This window comes from Asterias rubens, chromosome 17 (genome assembly GCF_902459465.1).
Source record: "Asterias rubens chromosome 17, eAstRub1.3, whole genome shotgun sequence".
Lineage (NCBI taxonomy): Eukaryota > Metazoa > Echinodermata > Asteroidea > Forcipulatida > Asteriidae > Asterias > Asterias rubens.
The window spans coordinates 12,433,170-12,452,316 of NC_047078.1; the positions used below are offsets into that span (position 1 = coordinate 12,433,170).

General features: G+C 37.7%; 2 long non-coding RNA genes and 1 pseudogene across 3 annotated transcripts; all 3 read right to left on the minus strand.

The window, feature by feature from the left end:
- Positions 1–4,428: 4,428 nt before the first annotated feature.
- On the minus strand, positions 4,429–6,207 carry LOC117301523. 2 transcript variants are annotated; one of them, XR_004520325.1, is made up of 3 exons: positions 6,183–6,207; positions 5,436–5,544; positions 4,429–4,635 (listed from the first exon to the last, which is right to left on the minus strand). It is a non-coding gene; the product is annotated as an uncharacterized LOC117301523 (long non-coding RNA). The 2 variants fall into 2 exon arrangements; XR_004520326.1 differs by having other exon boundaries at positions 5,436–5,540; positions 6,183–6,205.
- A 177-nt stretch (positions 6,208–6,384) lies between these two features.
- LOC117301522 lies at positions 6,385–13,824 on the minus strand (annotated as a pseudogene).
- A 1,947-nt stretch (positions 13,825–15,771) lies between these two features.
- On the minus strand, positions 15,772–18,774 carry LOC117301840. The gene is made up of 3 exons (XR_004520351.1): positions 18,644–18,774; positions 17,110–17,345; positions 15,772–16,092 (listed from the first exon to the last, which is right to left on the minus strand). It is a non-coding gene; the product is annotated as an uncharacterized LOC117301840 (long non-coding RNA).
- Positions 18,775–19,147: the final 373 nt, after the last annotated feature.

Sequence of the window (19,147 nt, forward strand, 5' to 3'; positions counted from 1 at the left end):
AAAAGTGAGGTTATACACAAACATCAGATTTGCATCTTCATTGCATTGAGTATCATTACAGGAGATATTATAGATGACATTGGGTTTATGAAGGATAACTAGACTGAGAAAAAAAAACTCTTAAAAAAAACCCTAACCTGTCTCTAAACAAATTCTAAACTCCTAAGTACAACAAAGTTTCAATTCCTACGGAACTACAAATTGCTGATAAAGTCCCAATAAAGTATTGAACATCTAGGATCAACAACTACTCCTACTGATTAACTTCATGTAAATCTGCAAACTAATGATTCCGTACCAATTATAAACTGCAATGTTTTTGCATAAAAATGAATCTGACGTCGATGTCGGAAAACTAAGGTTTTATCAGTGACGATAAGATCGCTGATAACTTGGGTGTATTTTCCATCTAGAAAGACACCTGTGATTCTGTAAACAGTGCATGACTAAAGTAACAAAGTGACGTCTTATTTAGATTACCTATTCCTGCTGTGTCTTTTTGGCATAACAAAATCAAGCTAACAAGCAAATTGAGAAATAACTAATTGAGTTATTTGTTTAATAATTCTACACTAATACTGGACTAGTGTTTATGCTTCCTATAACTACCTAGCCAGGTTATTTAACTGAATAAGCCTACACTAATACTGCTAATACGCTAATAAACACCTAGTTTGATCCATTGTACACTTCGCTGTTGTACATGTTGAGACGTTCTCATGTTAACCATAAAAGAATTAAAATAATTGATGGACATCGCACACAATTTGTCTCGTTTCAAAGAGATCTTAAAAAAAAAAAAAATACAATTGTTGTACTGACAAAAAACTAGTAGGTTGCATTTGTTCCCAACAGTTCTACGGGTTACATATCTTAAACTTGCCAACTCTTTTTAGAACCTGTCAAAATATTAGTGTCTTTGTCACTTTAACAGCCTAAATAACTAGAGAAACAAGGTTCAAACATTGCGGCTGAACACATTTTGTGAGTGTTTGTAAATCGCCTGAGTGTCGTCCCCATGTTCAGCTGGAAAAGGGTTAACCAGTTGTAAAAACTTTTCACAATTATCAATAACTAATACCCTGAAGGATTGAAAACACCTACTGCAGCTAAATTACTAAGTTTATGAAAAATGTATACAAATCATGCACACCACAGTGGCAGTATTTGTTAAAAAAGCAATGTCTATTGGTCAACATCATTTGTAAATCATTTCCTCAACTGATTGTCGTTAACATACCTACTGTAGAATCTGTCATAAAGCTGACCACTCAAAACCTACAATGAACAACCTAGTTAATTGGTCACTGAAATAGACCAATAGTTAACGTCATAGACTGAATGTTGTCAATCAGTTCAACAGGGGTTTTAACTAAATCTAAAATCTAAAAACTATTCTAACTGACGAAGGAGTGTACATACAACCTACTGTGGCTGAGAATTGAACCAGTTACAATTACCTAATGCACAACGGCATCTATCTAAGCGACAATGTTTCTTCTATAAAGGACCCTGTTAACTTCCTACACAATCCCAATGTCATCTTTGATATCTCCTTTTGATACAGTCAAAACTTCTTAACACAAGTGAAACCAATGTAAAAGCCTGAGTACCTGAGTGAAATGTGAATAGCCATGTTCAGAATCTCGTTTCTCCGACCCTCGCACCAACATCTGGGTAGAAGTCTCCGCCATCCGTCAGGTCCAGAGGCTCCCTCAGATCAGAAGAGGATGTCCGGTGTAGAAAAGGTTGATCAAAAAGTAGACCCGTTTACACAGGAACAGTATAGAGAGACGGGTACCAACTTAGGATAACAAAATGATCAGGTAAAAAAGTGAAAAAAGTGCAATGGTCCTCAGTCCTTGACACTTTTGATACAGGCCCCCAAAGACTTCAACAGGCAACCAAATCCTTTCTTTCTTAGGTTTCAATTTTTTTGTTGGAGATCGAAAAGTTGAAATAGTTTTTCAATCATGTAAGGTAGGACACCGGTAAGACAGACTACCAGCGCCACATCAACAAGATTTCACTTAATAAAATGCTTACCCAACCATTAACTCTTGGATCATTAGGTCGCTACACATTCCAGATAGTAGTAGGCCACAACGACCGGCACACACGTTTGCACAACTCTGCTGCTTCTACAGTTCAGTGGTGCTTTCTATAGCATTTAATGAATGGTTACCAATTAATTTAAGACAACAATTTTTCAAATTATAAAAACAGCCAAGTACAACATTTACTATCCTTGAGTTAAAATAAAAGTTATCTCTGAAATTTAGAACTGTTAATTATTACTGTCACAGCAATGCAAGGAAGAAAATTTAAAAAAATCAAATGAAGTTTGTGGCTGTTTCGTAAAGGATATTGTACTTTTTAATAAATTTCATTTTGAGTTTGGACAGGTGTGCGTCACACTTATCCAAACATGTCATGCCTAAAATGAATAAATTTGGTTAAATTGACGACGTACTCGTATGTCATGAAGATTGGTCCCAAGAAGAGTGCAAGTTGTACTTGGCTTCACAATCATCAAAGTATCAATATAGAACCAGAGGCACTCCCACAATTTGAGTCACAAGCAAATTTTACAGAAATTTTTGCTTTCCTAAACCGATTCAAGATATTCCAACTCTGGGAAAATCTAGAAAAGAGGTTTTTAAAGCGAGCAAAGTTTTAAAAGTAGTAGGGAAAAAAATATTTGCCAAGAGAGTTTTGAAGAAAAAAAAAGAATTTAAAATTCCGTATTTTGGAAAGTAAAGTCGAACATTCAATGTGAAAAATGTATGCATTTTGTACGAAGTAATGTGAACTCGTTTCATGGGAATGTCTTGATAAAATGTATTAAGACTTTTAAGTAAAATACACAAACATTATGCAGTTGTGACCCAAACTACCAAAAACGACAAATCTTTTCACAATGTCTTATTTCCTAGACCCTTCACATGAAATGTATAAATTGCACATAGCATGTGCGCACTTAAATTTTGGTTGGCAAAATGAGGGAATATCGCGCTGTTTTATGTACGGCTAATGGGTGCGTGACGCAGATGCGATTGCGCGTCTGCTTAGCATATTTCATGGGAAGGGTCCATCACAACACATGGTTCAAGATTTATTATTATGTTTTTGCAACAAATACCCCAGGTGGGAAGGGGGCAGTGGTAAAATTTCAATGGCCATTTCTGACATACAGCCGCAAAGGTTTACAGTAACCTTACCCCACAGAGGAAGGGTCAGAGGTCACATGGCGGGTGGGCTAATATAAAGTACCAGTCCCCCAGGTAAGAAGGGGCAAAGGTCATGTGTTGTATGAACCTCAACATTTAGTTTGCTGTGACACAATCACTAGCATAAAGGGATGAAAGTCGTGTATGATGGTAGTGGTACAACAGTAAGCAACTAATGTAAAACTTTACTAAGTTTGCTGTGACCCAACCCCTAGCATAAAGGGATGAAAGTCATGTATGATGGTAGTGGTACAACAGTAAGCCACTAATGTAAAACTTTACTAAGTTTGCTGTGACCCAACCCCTAGCATAAAGGGATGAAAGTCATGTATGATGGTAGTGGTACAACAGTAAGCCACTAATGGAAAACTTTACTAAGTTTGCTGTGACCCAACCCCTAGCAAAAAGGGATGAAAGTCATGTATGATGGTAGTGGTACAACAGTAAGCCACAAATGTAAAACTTTACTAAATTTGCTGTGACCCAATCCCTAGCAAAAAGGGATGGAAGTCATGCACCATGGTAGTGGTACAACAGTAAGCCACTGCTAGAGAAAACGTTGATAGGTTCCTAGTTTGCTATGACACAAACCCCTAGCAGAAAAGGACAGCTCGGTCATTTAAACAGGGCAAGTGCACCAAGGAGGTTTTTTCTTGGTAAAGGGCACCTCTATGGAATAATTGCAAGAACATTTCAAGGGGCACCAAGGCAATGACCAGGGGCAACGTTGCCTCCGTAATGTATCAGGCGTGTCGTAGTAACAGTATCGAGGATGACAATTTGTGCAATGACCAACTCTCAGGAAAAAGAGAATTTAAGTCTTGTCATGACCCATAAGTTACAAACGATGCCATGATCCTAACCAGAGCTGGAAGGCTTTCATATTAGAAGGTGTGCACTCAAGTTTCTTGTTCGTTCTGTCGATCGATCAACCCACCCCAGGGGTAAGGGGAGGATCAATCAATAACAACTCATGAAGGTAAACAATTAAATTTTAATTAATTTTTTTAAACTTATGTAAGCAACACTAACAGTTTAAAAACACCTTTACCACAGTTCGGCCATTTTGTCTGGTTCTCGTGTACCGATCGAAACTCTCAAAGTTTGACAAAAGGAAACAGATTAAATTTGGATGTCAAGCCTCATTTTGTTTCTTGAGACAATCCTAATGGCACCGTCAGTGATAAAGGATCCTGATCTTATTTAAGTACCCATACTGTGATTACTACAGAGGGATGGATGCTCGGCCTCCTCATCAGTAAGACATCTCTCTGGAATCAGGTGGTCGTCGTCGTAGGTGGAGATTTCATTTCCTTGTTTCAGTGAGCTTTTGCCTTGAGTTCCTCTCAGTGTAGACCGATCCGAAGATGTTGATTCTCTTCAGGAGTACTCAATCTCTTGATGCCTGGAAATCAAGAAAATAAATGATTAAAAAAAATTACTTTTAAATAAAAAAATGAACCTTTTGACCCTAACCATCCTAGGGTCGATTTCACAAAGAGTTAGGAATGGTCCTAAATCCCAGGAGATATTAAAAACTTGAGGCTAGTCTTAAGTTAGACGAGTAACTTGTCTTAACTTCATGAACTTGAGCTAAAACTAGTCTTGAACTCTTTGTAAAGTCCACCGTAGATCCTTCAAGATCCAATTGCATGTTTTGTTTGTTTCTGTTTTGCTGATTGCTGCACTGGTAACAAGCCCCCAAATATTTGGATTTATATTTTTAACTCTGAAAACAGAAGAGCAAAAGTTCTTGTACTAATTTTCTTATAGCACTGAAATCCGTAATTCAGTGACGCTCGTGGCTCTTCCACAATGTTACCCCTGATCACTAGGCCATTTATTTCATTCATCAAACCAACTCAGCTCCCTTGGGAATAAACTGCCTGTGCAGCCAAATATGTAGTGACCAAGCTAAATAAATCACAAGAACCATATCTGCCCTCACAGGTACCTACTAACCCCTGTGCAATCTATGGAAACTGTATGATAAACCTAAAAGGGTCTACAAGCCTAAAGCCAGGTTCATACTTCCTGCGAATGTGAAGCAAATTTGGTTGTCACGAACTCACAATGAATAACTCACAACAGTTGAACTGTGTTCAACCCCTTTGAAACATTCGCTAAGAAAACAGGGCTGTGTCGCCAAAATTTACTTTGCATTTGCAGGAAATATGAACCAGGCTTAAGTAGTGATTAACTTACTTGCATGATGGCAGAAATAGAAGACGATTTGTTCTTTATCAGCTGATCGTGCTTGCCTGGTGTGGAAATGAAGTCCATCGTGACCGCACTTGGCACATGCCCTGTCTATCTGAAACCAGACCAGATACAAAAATGAAATTAAGAAGTGATGAAAAATAACCAAGCATTGAAAAAACAAATTTGTGATAATACGCCTAAAAATTAGGGCAATTAGTTTGTTTTTTTGTCAATGATTAATGGAGAAAATATAGAAAGATGAAATACAACTGTAAAAATGTCAGCAAAATAGGTCTACTGGTTCTACTTGCTGAGAAAACAGAAAGAAGCAAAACCCTGTCACAGTAGCGATTAATCCATCCGAGGTAAAGATTGCGATACATCAACAAATAACGTTTGCTTTTTCCTGGGATTAAAAAAAAAATTGCCAGGGGTTTCCTTACGGGTGGCGAACCCTTTGTCATTGATTTTTGCTCCTCTGTTTTCACAGGTAAAATAGAAAAAACTCTGAAATAAAACAAACCTATTTGTATATAAAAATATTTGGGGGGGGGGGGTTTAGTTATTTTTCAAAATTTACCAAATGTCAACTTTCAATTTGAAGTGGCGCATTTTTCAATCAAACACAGTTACAAAATTGGCCAGGGGTTTCCTTACGGGTGGCGAACCCTTTGTCACTGAATTTTTGCTCTTCTGTTTTCAGAGTTAAAAATATAAATTCGAATATTTGGGGGCTTGTTCGAAACTTACCAAATGATCAATCACCTAATATGAAGTGGCGCATTTTTCAATTAATAAAGGCAATTAAAAAATCGGCCTCCTCATCAGTAAGACATCTCTCTGGCATCAGGTGGTGGTCGTCGTCGTCGGTGGTGATTTCATCTTCTTGTTCCAGTGAGCTCTTGCCTTGAGTTCCTCTCAGTGTAGACCGATCCGAAGATGTTGATTCTCTTCAGGAGTACTCAATCTCTTGATGCCTGTAAATAAAAAAATAAAAAAATAAAAATTACTTTTACATAAAAAAATGCACCTTTGACCCTAACCATCCTGGGGTTGATTTCACAAAGAGTTAGGACTGGTCCTAACTTAGGACTAGTCCTAGGAGATATTAAAAACTTAAGGCTAGTCCTAAGTTAGACGAGTAACGTGTCCTAACTTGAGATAAGACTAGTCTTAACTCTTTGTAAAGTCCACCGCAGATCCTTCAAGATCCAATTGTATGTTTTGTTTCTTTCTGTTTTGCTGATTGCTGCACTTGTAACCATATTGTGCTGTATACACATGTCATGTAAACAGTGAATTTTTGCTTGTACTAATCCTCTTATAGCACTGAAATCCGTAATTCAGTGACGCTCGTGGCTCTTCAACAATGTTACCCCTGATCACTAGGCCATTTATTTCATTCATCAAACCAACTCAGCTCCCTTGGGAATAAACTGCCTGTGCAGCCAAATATGTAGTGACCAAGCTAAATAAATCACAAGAACCATATCTGCCCTCACAGGTACCTACTAAACACTGTGCAATCTATGGAAACTGTATGATAAACCTAAAAGGGTCTACAGTCCTAAAGCCCGGTTCATACTTCCTGCGAATGCGAAGCAAATTTGGTTGTCACAAACTCACAATGAATAACTTGCAACAGTTGAACTGTGTTCAACCCCTTTGAAACATTCGCTAAGAAAACAGGGCTGTGTCGCCAAAATTTACTTTGCATTTGCAGGAAATATGAACCAGGCTTAAGTAGTGATTAACTTACTTGCATGATGGGCAGAAATAGAAGACGGTTTGTCCTTCATCGGCTGATCGTGCTTGCCTGGTGTGGAAATGAAGTCCATCGTGACCGCACTTGGCACATGCCATGTCAATCTGAAACCAAACCAGATACAAAAATGAAATTAAGAAGTGATGAAAAATAACCAAGCATTGAAATAAAAACAAATTGTGATAATACTCCTAAAAGGTAGGGCCATAAGTTGTTTTTTTGTGGTCAATGATTAATGGAGAAAATATAGAAAGATGAAACAAAACTGTCAAAGTTTCAGCAAAATAGGTTAACTGGTTAACTTACCAGTTAATAGGTTAACTTAATAGGTTAACTTACGGGTGGCGAACCCTTTGTCGCTGAATTTTTGCTCTTTCATTTCAGAGTTAAAAATATAAAACCAAATATTTGGGGGCTTGTTTTGTCAAAACTTACCAAATGATAAATCACCTAATATGAAGTGGCGCATTTTTCAATTAAGAAACACAGTTAAAAATTGGCCTCCTCATCCGTAAGACATCTCGCTGGCATCAGGTGGTGGTCGTCGTCGTCGTCGGTGGTGATTTCATCTCCTTGTTCCAGTGAGCTCTTGCCTTGAGTTCCTCTCAGAGTAGACCGATCCGAAGATGTTGATTCTCTTCAGGAGTACTCAATCTCTTGATGCTTGTAAATCAAAAAAATAAATAAAAATTACTTTTACATAAAAAATGAACCTTTGACCCTAACCATCCTGGGGTCTATTTCACAAAGAGTTAGGACTGGTCCTAACTTAGGACTAGTCCCAGGAGAAATTAAAAACTTAAGGCTAGTCCTAAGTGAAGACGAGTAACTTGTCCTATTTTGAGATAAGACTAGTCTTAACTCTTTGTAAAGTCCACCGTAGATCGCAAAGAAAACAGGGCTGTGGCGCCAAAATTCACTTTGCATTTGCAGCAAGTATGAACCAGGCTTAAGTAGTAATTAACTTACTTGCATGATGGGCAGAAATAGAAGACGGTTTGTCCTTTATCAGCTGATAGTGTTTGCCTGGTGTGGAAATGAAGTCCATCGTGACCGCACTTGGCACATGCCCTGTCAATCTGAAACCAGACCAGATACAAAAATGAAATTAAGAAGTGATAAAAAATAACCAAGCATTGAAAAAATAAATTTGTGATTATGCGGCTAAAAGGTAGGGCCATAAGTTGTTGTTTTTTGTCACTGATTAATGAACAAAATATAGAAAGATGAAATAAAACCGTGAAAGTTTCAGCAAAATAGGTCTACTGGTTCTACTTGCTGAGAAAACAGAAAGAAGCAAAACACTGTCACAGTACAGTGAATCCATCCGAGGTAAAGGTATCGATTGATCAACAAATTACGTTTGCATTTTTCCCAAACATTAAATAAAACGCGGCCAGAGGTTTCCTTACGGGTGGCGAACCCTTTGTCATTGATTTTTGCTCCTCTGTTTTCAAAGGTAAAATATAAAACATCCAAGATAAAACAAACCTATTTGTATATCAAAATATTTGGGGGTTTACAATATTTTTCAAAAGTTACCAAATATTGACTTTTAATTTGAAGTGGCGCAATTTTCAATCAAACACAGTTAAAAAATTGGCCAGGGGTTTCCTTACGGGTGGCGAACCCTTTGTCACTGACTTTTGCTGTTCTGTTTCACAGGTAAAATATAAAACCTCTGAAATAAAACAAACCTATTTGTATATCAAAATATTGGGGGGGGGGGTTTACAATATCTTTCAAAATTTGCCAAATGTCGACTTTTAATTTGAAGTGGCGCAATTTTCAATCAAACACAGTTAAAAAATTGACCAAGGGTTTCCTTACAGGTTGCGAACCCATATCACTGAATTTTGCTCGTCTTAAGAGTTAAATATAAAACCTCTGAAATAAAACAAAGCTATTTCTAACCAAATTTTCAAAAATTACGAAATTATAAAAAATCACCTTTTAAAATATAGTGGTACATTTTTCAATTAAACAGTTAAAACATTGGCCAGAGGTTTCCCTACGGTTGGCAAACCTTTATCACTGATTTCATAGGAATAAAACCTCTGAAAAAAAATTAAAAAGTACAAAGAACTTTGGGTTTTTTTTCTTCAAAATTTACCAAATGATAAAAACCACATTTTATTCAAAACAAAGTTGTGCATTTTTCTTTCAAACATTTTCATAATTGACCAGAGGTTCCCCTACAGGTGGCAAACCCTTTACACTGATTTGTTTTTGTTTCTTTCCTGAAATAAAATAAAACGGTGAACCTAAATATTTTGGGGGTTATATTCTTCAAAAGAAACCATATGAAATAAATCACCTAATACATTTCATCTTTTGTGCATCTTTTTTTTCATAAACCAATTTTAAAAATGGCAAGAGGTTTCCCTGTGGGTGGTGAACCCTTTTCACAGATTTTAATTGTACATCTTTTTTTATTCATTCAGAGTTAATTATAAATGGTGAAACCTCTAAAACTAAAAATGAAAAATCACAATGTTTTGGTGGTTATACTAGTATAGACAATAAAACAATCAATAAAGTATGAACAATTCTGTATGTAAACACTTTGAAAATGATTCTTTGAAAATGAAAAGGTCTGAAAATTCAGTTGATTGGAAATGTCAATATTCCATCATTCGTGTGCTTGAGCACCCAGCGCGAAGTTCGTTTATGGCTGTGGTCAAGGGCCCGCTTAAGGGCCCAGGGAGCTCTGGGTTTTGCTGCAGCAGCAAGTGCATTACACGCAAACATTATTGAACCGTACCACTATAAACGAAGCGAGGAATTAGACAAGTTTATACATCTGTAGCTGCTGCTGCACGTATGCGCGATGCCAGGAAGACCACAAGCCGTAAATAGGGCCAGCTGCTGTTGTTAAGGTGCCGTTTTTCATAAGTTGGAATTCCGACAAAGGTCGGAAGAATCTCATCCCTGTAATCATCAAGATATAAACCTAAACAATTTGGACATTTCCTAAGATAAAACTCCAGTGTTTCACTCACCAGTGATCCTAGGCCTTTCTGGCTGATGACCTTGTGACGACCTTAAACATTTTTGCAAGAGTTGAGTCGCAGGTATGAATGATTATTGATAGACCACACCATGTAATGCAGCTGTAATGAGAAGGAAGACAAAAAGTTACTTTTCATTCATTCAAAAATATGCTGTCTGTGCTAATGATAGTGATATAAATTATGCGGTCACCGCGGATACAAAGAAATTAAATTCACTGATAAGGCCGAGTAAAAAAAGAAACATGTTTAGCGTCCGGGTTTCTCAAGATGGCCGCCATTCTTTTTAAAATGTCAAATATCAATTGTTTTTTCTACTGCTCAAACACGCAATACATAAATGAAACATTTTGGTCAAGACATTCAGACAAGACATTCAGATTGTTTGAGCTGAGATCGTTTAAAATAACCCTTTAAAAAATAAAAAAAAATAAAAAAATAAATAAAAAAGGAGGTGGCCTGTACAAAGGAAGCGGGCGGGACGCTAAACATTTATTTTACTAATATTAATAAACTTTACACAAGTGTTACATTTTGTTGAAAATCTGTGAAAGGCAGAAAGGAATGTAATTTTAACTTTTAAAAAAATGAAAAAATGTGTGTCGGTTGTTTTTGAAATCATGAGTGCCCGGCACCAGCACAGCAGGTTGCAAAGCACAGACCATGCCTCATCAAGATTTGAAAATCTGAAACATTCATTTCCAAAAAAGACAAGTCGGACAGTCAATGGGGATAAATTTCTGTATGGCGCCACCACTTTTTCACTCATTTTTACAAAGGGATATCCATCGAGGTAAATTAGATACTATAATGGGTGCATTCGATTAGCTTCCCTGGGTCGACCCCGATGTGCTCATCCAAGTGGCGTATTTTTATTTTTTCAGTCCGAACATGTGCAGATGTTTACCCACGCCTGGAAAAACCCCAGACGCATCATCACGTGAGCCTTCTCGTCGTGACGTCAAGTGACCCTATCCACAAGCGGAGCTCTTGGGGCTGGCCCAAGGTGCACTGAGTTCACCACGGGAAGGCTCACTTGATGATGCGTCTGGTTTTTTTTTCAGGTGGAGCGTGGGTAAACATCTGCACACGTTCGTCCTGGAAAACGAAATAGGCAACTTTTCCAGGATGAACGTGGGGTAATTATCTGCCCACGTTCATCCTTGGAAAAAATAAAATACGCCACTTGGATGAGCACACCAGGGAAGCTAATCAAACGCACCCAATATTTCATATCGAATGAAAAAGTGGTTGCGCGATGGGTATTTCTTTTAATTCTTTTTACCACAACTAAAAAAGATTTTGATTTTATTTACTATATATATTTGTTTTTATAAATTATATCATGGAGGTTTCTACCTCCATGATTATATAATAACCAGATAACATGACCAAACATGCCAAACAACAGCGGATGAGCCACCAAAAATGTAATCATTACAAAGGATGATATAAAAGTAGGGAGGCCGGCACTTTTCATGTTTGTTTTTACGAACCCCACAAGTTTGGTACCATTGTAAGGAGAATGTAAAAATCAGCTTCATAGCTGAAAGTATAGAGAATTTATGGTAATTTAAAGTTCAAAAATAGGCGTTTTCTGTCTGTAAGATTTTACTGACGCAAATCCAAAATCACAAAATTGTATGTTGGGTGGCCATAACAAAAATAACTTCAAATTCATCATACATGAACTAAATTACCTTAAAAAATAATTTGGAGGTCTCCTTTTCTGTAATCTTCCATTAATTGGTATGTGTACAGCTGCTCATCTTCGTCATATTTGATGTTGAACCAAGATGGATATCCAGGGACCTATTAACAAAATTGTTATTTTAACAATTTTGTTAAACAAGAATGTGTGCTTACATTGTACCAGCCTTTATTTTCGTCAATATATGCTAGCCACATGGAGTCTTGCTCCTCATCTGATATATCTGACTCCGACATATCTGTATATCTGCATATTAATTGTACAAAAAAGGTAATTATTAATTGTACTTGATTTGTCAGGGCCCTTGAAAAAGTTCATCATAAACCATAGATGGGAAGCAAATTCATCCTCTTCTAGTCTAGAGAAAATAAATAAAACAAATTATAAGAAAAATTTAAGTTTGTTTTATTTATTATTGAATTAAATTTAAATGTTTATCATCAACAATGTCATTAAATGGTAAAGAAATTGTGGTATAAACAATGTAAACAAAAAGTATAGGCCTTACAACACATGCACTGTGTTGACTGTTGTCAACAAAGCCTGAATAAAATTCCACTCACAACTGCAACGATGTTTTTTGCGTTTGCCATTAAGGCCGAGTTATAGTCGGTCGCGCGATGGTCGGGCGTCGGAAATCTGGACGCGCGATCATAAAAAGTCTTAGGATTGCGCGCAAGATTTCCGTCGCGCGACCATCGTGCGACCGACTATAAACCGGCCTTTAGACCTCCCCATTAAAATCGCCCATGCGACCATTTTGCGCCTTCGTTAAAAAAAATAAAAAAATGTATCCTTTATTGGTGAATGTATAAGTGTTCAGAAAAACATGGTTTCATATAAGTTTCATCGACTCCTGATGTGTGTATTTTGGAGTTTTTGAAGTAAAAAAATGGTAGAAAACTACCTTTTATGGCCTCTTGCAAACAGTCTTGTTAAGGAGTCACCACATTCGCGAAAGTTGGCATGTCACACATCAAACGAAAGAGCTTGCTTTCTTCTACAAAATGATGACATCATCTATGCAAACCCCCCTAAATCTCGCGAGATCGAGCCTAAAACGCGAGTTGGCATTAGGACCAGAAATCAAGATGGCCGCGCCCAAGAGTTGACGCGTCGTAAGTCAGCGCTGATTAAGCGGGATTTTCTTGAAATAATCCATCTCATAAATCATACCCATTGGGACAAAAAATAACACAAATGAAAAGATAAATCTTTCATCTACTGAAATATTGTTTAAATTCCTACTTTTGATGAATGAAAAGGTCAACAATCGCTGATTATAAATTTGGTTTTTTACACGCTTACAGATATAAATCTGAAAACAGTCGTTTCACTGGCCTCCCTAATAAAAGGCAATCATTAATCCTACAGACAGGCCTAGAGTAGTACTAGTAGTAGTACACCGATATAATAATGTAAATTACAAAAAATTAATATTGGAAACTTAGTCTACTATTTTCTATAATTTTTTTTTTTTTTATTAAAGAAATATTCAACTTTTTTTGTCAACTACGAATTATCAGTCACAGGTCATTTACATCATCAGAGTCGAAGTCATTGAGCTGAATTTGCATGAATGTATAATATTCAAAGTCCATGTATATTGCAATCATCAGCCACCTCCCCCACCGCCTCTTGGTCACGTCCTGACCCCGCCTACCCCCTTTTTATAAATAACGCACAAGTAAGGGAGCCATCACACACAACTTTACAAGCCACGGTTTCCACACAAAATATATATATTCCAAACTTACTTTTTGCATTTACTTTGTAAGGACATGTCTTGCTTTTCATAACTACCGTTCCACTTTCAGAAAAAGGTAAAATGGAGCCACATTGCGGGCAAAATTCTCTCGAAGAAGCAAATGATCCTCTCCGTCCATGTTTTTGAGAAATTCTGTTTCAAAGCAGCGTGCGTTTCTGAAAGGGAAGCACGTGAATTATCAAACGTGACTTCATCCGTACGTTCGAGCGTTGAATTTGGTTTAGGGTATCTGACTAGGTAATTAAATAGGAATCGCGCCCTCTGTCGGCGGATTGTAGAGTCTCCCGCGCAAAGTTAATGAGTTGTATTAATTAATCGATGCACCTGCTGCATAAGGTAGTGGACACTATTGGTAATTACTAAAAATAATTATTAGCATAAAACTTTACTTGGTAATGAGTAATGGGGAGAGGTTGATGGTATAAAACATTGTGGGAAACGGCTCCCTCTGAAGTGACATAGTTTTCGAGAAAGAAGTGTTTTTCCACGGTTTTGATTTCGAGACCTCAAGTTTAGAATTAATTTGAGGTCTCGAAATCAACCATCTAAAAGCACACAACTTCATGTGACAAGGAAGTTTTTTCTTTCATTATTATCTCGCAACTTCGACGACCAATTGAGCTCAAACTTTCACAGGTTTGTTATTTTATGTACATGTTGAGATACACCAAGTGAGAAGACTGGTCTTTGACAATTATTAATAAAATTTTTGTCTGCGGTTACAAAATATACCAAGCGCAACAGGAATAAACAATGAAATTCGACAAACATTATCCCCAATACGAACCACACCACATCACTATCTAAGAGAAAAATCCCTTCCCACTACTAAATAAAAATCGCTTTAAATTTGTTTTAAATAATCCCTAGAACTGTACAAAAGTTGTCACTCACAAATATGCAAAAAAACAAAGAAATAATATTAATATATGATTTTGTTTAACCATGATAATGCTGGAAAAATAGTTTTTGCCCTCCGCTATTTTTATGTGTCCTCAAATGCATTTTGTTATTTTTAACCACAAGGGTAAGTTTACATATTATAAAAAAAACAGGAGGGGCGTAAAAGGTTATTATTTCAGTTGCTCTGCGCCTCTTGAATTTCACCAATTTTTAAAGTTAGATAATAAATATGTACGATGTTAAAAGTACGTCGATGGCATCATGAATGGAAGACCTCTGTGATGGCTTTAATGAGTGTTAAAGGTAGTGGACACTGTTGGTAATTACTCAAAATAATTAGAAGTAATTTTTGACGAATTGATTTCGAGACCTCAGATTTAGAACTTGAGGTCTCAAAATCAAGCATCTGAAGGCATTTTCAAAAGATGTTTTCAAAGTATATAATTATATAGCCTTGTAGATTTTAGGCCAAATTTGGACTAGTTTAATTCACAAGGCTATTATTACCTTGTAGATTTTAGGAAAATGTTGACTAATTCCACAAGGCTTATTATAGCCTTATGAATATAATAAGAAAATAAAAACTCGAATAATTTGTTTTGCTACGGTAGGGCCAAAATACGAAAAAGGCAGAATCGGTTAAATTAGGTATTTTTAATAACCATTTGGATTTTGTTTACAAAGAATTTAATCGGATTGATAAAGAAACGGAAGCTGTGAAGTTAAAATCCCCAAAACGAATACCCCCCCGTTAATGAATGGAACAGGCAAGTCTTTGCCAGCGGTCGGCGAGGGATTGGAATCCGGATGGGCTGGGCTTCTGACATCACAAGCTGGACTTTGGCTTATCCGTTGTGCGTGGGTTTTGTGATCTGCTTGGCCCAATTTCACAGAGCTGCTTATAAGCACAAAAATTAGCTTAGCGCGAAAAAATGTATGGGTAGATCACCACAAGGGAAGTATGGGTAGATCACCACAAGGGAAGTAGATCACCACAAGGGAAGTAGATCACCACAAGGGAAGTAGATCACCACAAGGGAAGTAGATCACCACAAGGGAAGTAGATCACCACAAGGGAAGTAGATCACCACAAGGGAAGTAGATCACCACAAGGGAAGTAGATCACCACAAGGGAAGTAGATCACCACAAGGGAAGTAGATCACCACAAGGGAAGTAGATCACCACAAGGGAAGTAGATCACCACAAGGGAAGTAGATCACCACAAGGGAAGTATGGGTATTTTTCCACACAATGTGTATTCACTTTAGTTTGAGGTAGTTTTCTGACCTAACGAATAATGATCCATCCCCTTGAACTTTACAATTAATTATAGAAAAGGAAATCTTGATGAAAGTGTTTCCTGCAGTCATTCTCCTGAAGTACTGACACTCTCTCTCTCTGTGTAGGGGTTGTCACTCGTAATGAAGAGCCGTCGACACTCTCTGTCTGGATTGGGCTGTCACTCTTAATGAAGTTCCAACTCTCTGCATGACTGAATTGTCTGTAGCTCATATGTAGCAAATGAAACAAAGAAATAAAACAAATATTAAACTATGTGCTGCGAAGACTGTTAAAATAATGCCAGAAAACTGTCAGGCCTGGAATTACCTGATGACCATGGCCTTGTTGCTCTGGGGCATGGTCTTAGTGCCCTGGAGCATGGCCTTGTTGCCCTATAGGGCATGGCCTTGTTAACCTGGAGCATACTTGCCCTAGAACATGGCCTTGTTGCCCTGGAGCATGGCCTAACTGCCCTGGAGCATGGCCATGTTTCCCTGTTGCTCTGTTAGCCTTGTTGCTCTGGGGCATGATATTGTTGCCCTGGAGCATGGCCTTGTTGCCCTGGAGCATGGCATTGTTTCTTTGGAGCATGGCCTTGTTGCCCATAAGGAGCATGGCCTTTTTGTCTAGGAGTGGCCTTGTTGCCCTGAAGCATGGTCTTGTTGCCCTATAGCATGGCCTTGTTGCTCTGGGACATTGCCTTGTTGCCCTGGAGCATGGTCTTGTTGCCCTGGAGCATGGCCTTGCTGCCCTGGAGCATGGCCTTGTTGCTCTAGAGCATGACCTAGAGCTTGTTGCCCTGGAGCATGGCCTACATGTATACTAATTGAAATTGAATAAGGAAAAATCTACCCAACCACTGAAATGACAAGCTAATTGGACCTGCTTGCTAGTGCACTAGATGGACCGGTGAAATGACAAGCTAACACGTCTTGCTGGCCAGTCACTGGAGGGACTAGTGAAATACATTAACAAGCTAACATGGTCCTGCTGGCTAGTCTCTCTCTTGTCATGAAGACATAAAAATGTCTGATTCTGTGCTTGATCTCTGCTTTTGAGAAACCTGCAGACTGGTTTCCGTCCAAAGAGAACCAAAGCTGGGCAGATCCTTACCCTGAGGCAAATACTGGACGGAGTCAGGGACAAGAACATGTCGTGTGTAATAACATGAACAAATATTTCTAAGGAGACTAAAACTGTTCTGTTTTTGAGAAACAGAATAATAAATAGTACATACCTTGGTTGCATGACAAGTTGCTCATTGTCATTTCTTGTGGTGGTCTTTGAACATCGATGGTTTGCTCAGTACCACTAGTGAGATGATTCTATGAATTTACAGATGAAGGTGAAAACAAAGTGGTCACATAGTGGTGAAGAAGATGAACGTCAACCAGGTCCCAGCTTCATGAAAGAAGAGTGCAAATGAAGACTGAACATCTTCGATTCTTGTACTGGTACTGATGGGTCCATCTGCTGTTAAATAAAAGCAAATTATTAACAATTTGGACAATGTTTACAGAGACTTGATTGATTTTAAGGCTCCCCAAAAATACCAGTTGATCATCCCCTCCCTCATCCTTTTTTTGAGGCCGCATCCTATTTTTCAATTATTTTATTTTGTTTTTTCTCAGATAATAAAACTTTGTAATCTTTTAAGAACATGTAACTACATAAAGTTAGTGGTGACTTTAAAGTAAAGATTTGGTGGCCAGTTTGAATTAAAATGTTTGGTGGCCACCTTTGAAAGAATTGAAAAATAGAAACCCAAAAAGGCCCTCATCCTCTTCTTTTTGGAAAAACCCGGAAGATCAACTGGTCTAGTTTTTTACTTGGCCTAAACCATCTCTGCCCTCAAAGTCCCACAAGTACCCATTTCCCCCTAGGTGGAGAGAAACATTTTAAGCTAAGTGTCTTGCTCAAGGACACAAGTGTCACGACCAGAATTCGAACCCACACTCAGCTAATCAAACGTAACACCATAACTTGAGTTCGGTACTCTATCCGGTCGTCAACGACACCCGGTATGTCTAGCATGCAAAATATCTTACAAGTACTTTTTTTAGGCCACATGGGTTTTCTTTTCGGTTTAAATTGAAAATAAGATAAAACAACAACAACAGTTTTAATCATGCTTGTGTTACACCTTTTACAGGACGTCTACCTGCAGTATTAACTCTTTTGTCGAGGGGGGGGGGGGTGTGAGGGGGAAAAAAATAAACAAAGTTTGGAAAAATTGTCACAAATTAAAAAAATAAATAGTTGTTGTTGAAGTATATACACTTGAGGATGTTTTTTAAATCAGTTTGATAAAATTTGAAAAGTGTAAAAGGGACTGCTAATTCGTCAAAAGGTGGGTAAATTAGTAAACCCTTTTTCCTAACTCTACCATGTCTATACCCGCCCCTAATGAAATAATATAGTATATAATTTACCTCAATGAGATATCCCTTTAGTTAAAATTAGTGAAAAGGTGGTGGCGCCCTACGGAAAATTGTCCTCATGCTCACAAATGAGGTTGTATGGCAATTTTTCAATTGAACTTGACTCTGTGGACTCTGTGGACTCTGTGGACTCTGTGGACTCTGTGGACTCTGTGGACTCTGTGGACTCTGGATACGCCGCCGCACGAGTGCCTTGTGGTTGGCCTGGCTGCTTGGACAACTCGTCCTGTGTGTGTCAAGTATGCATCATCATTCATCGAACAAGGACCCACCAACGGAAAAGACACTTAATTTTAGTATTCATGGACTCAAGAAGTCTTTAAAACTTACCAATTTGTTCTCCAATTCTCTCTGAATGAAGTCAAGCTGTTGAAGATGATCAAATGATGAGTTTTCGGAACGTTTTTTTGTCAATGGAATCTTCACAACGTGTGAAAGAAAAAACGCGCGGCCATGATGAATCAGCCACATTTCACCTCAAAAGACCTTACAAATAAAAATTAATACGCCAACCAAAAAGTTCCCAAATTATTTGCTGTTTAAAACGCTTTAAAAAAAATCGTTTTCCATAAAAACCAATTGCTTTTTTTATGAATTCAACATGGAGTTAATTTAATCCCAATTAGCGGAAATTTTTTCTAAATTGTAATTCTTGAAAGCGGAGGAATATACTAAAATGTTGTCTCCCGAGCAATTGGTGGCGCTGCATATTTTATTATCTTTTTTATAATATTTCATAAAGCCTGCAAGAACACACATTTTGCTAAGCTCAAAAGAGTATTGATTACATTTAGTTTTCATTGTAGTGACTGGTGCCCCACTCAAACTTTGCCA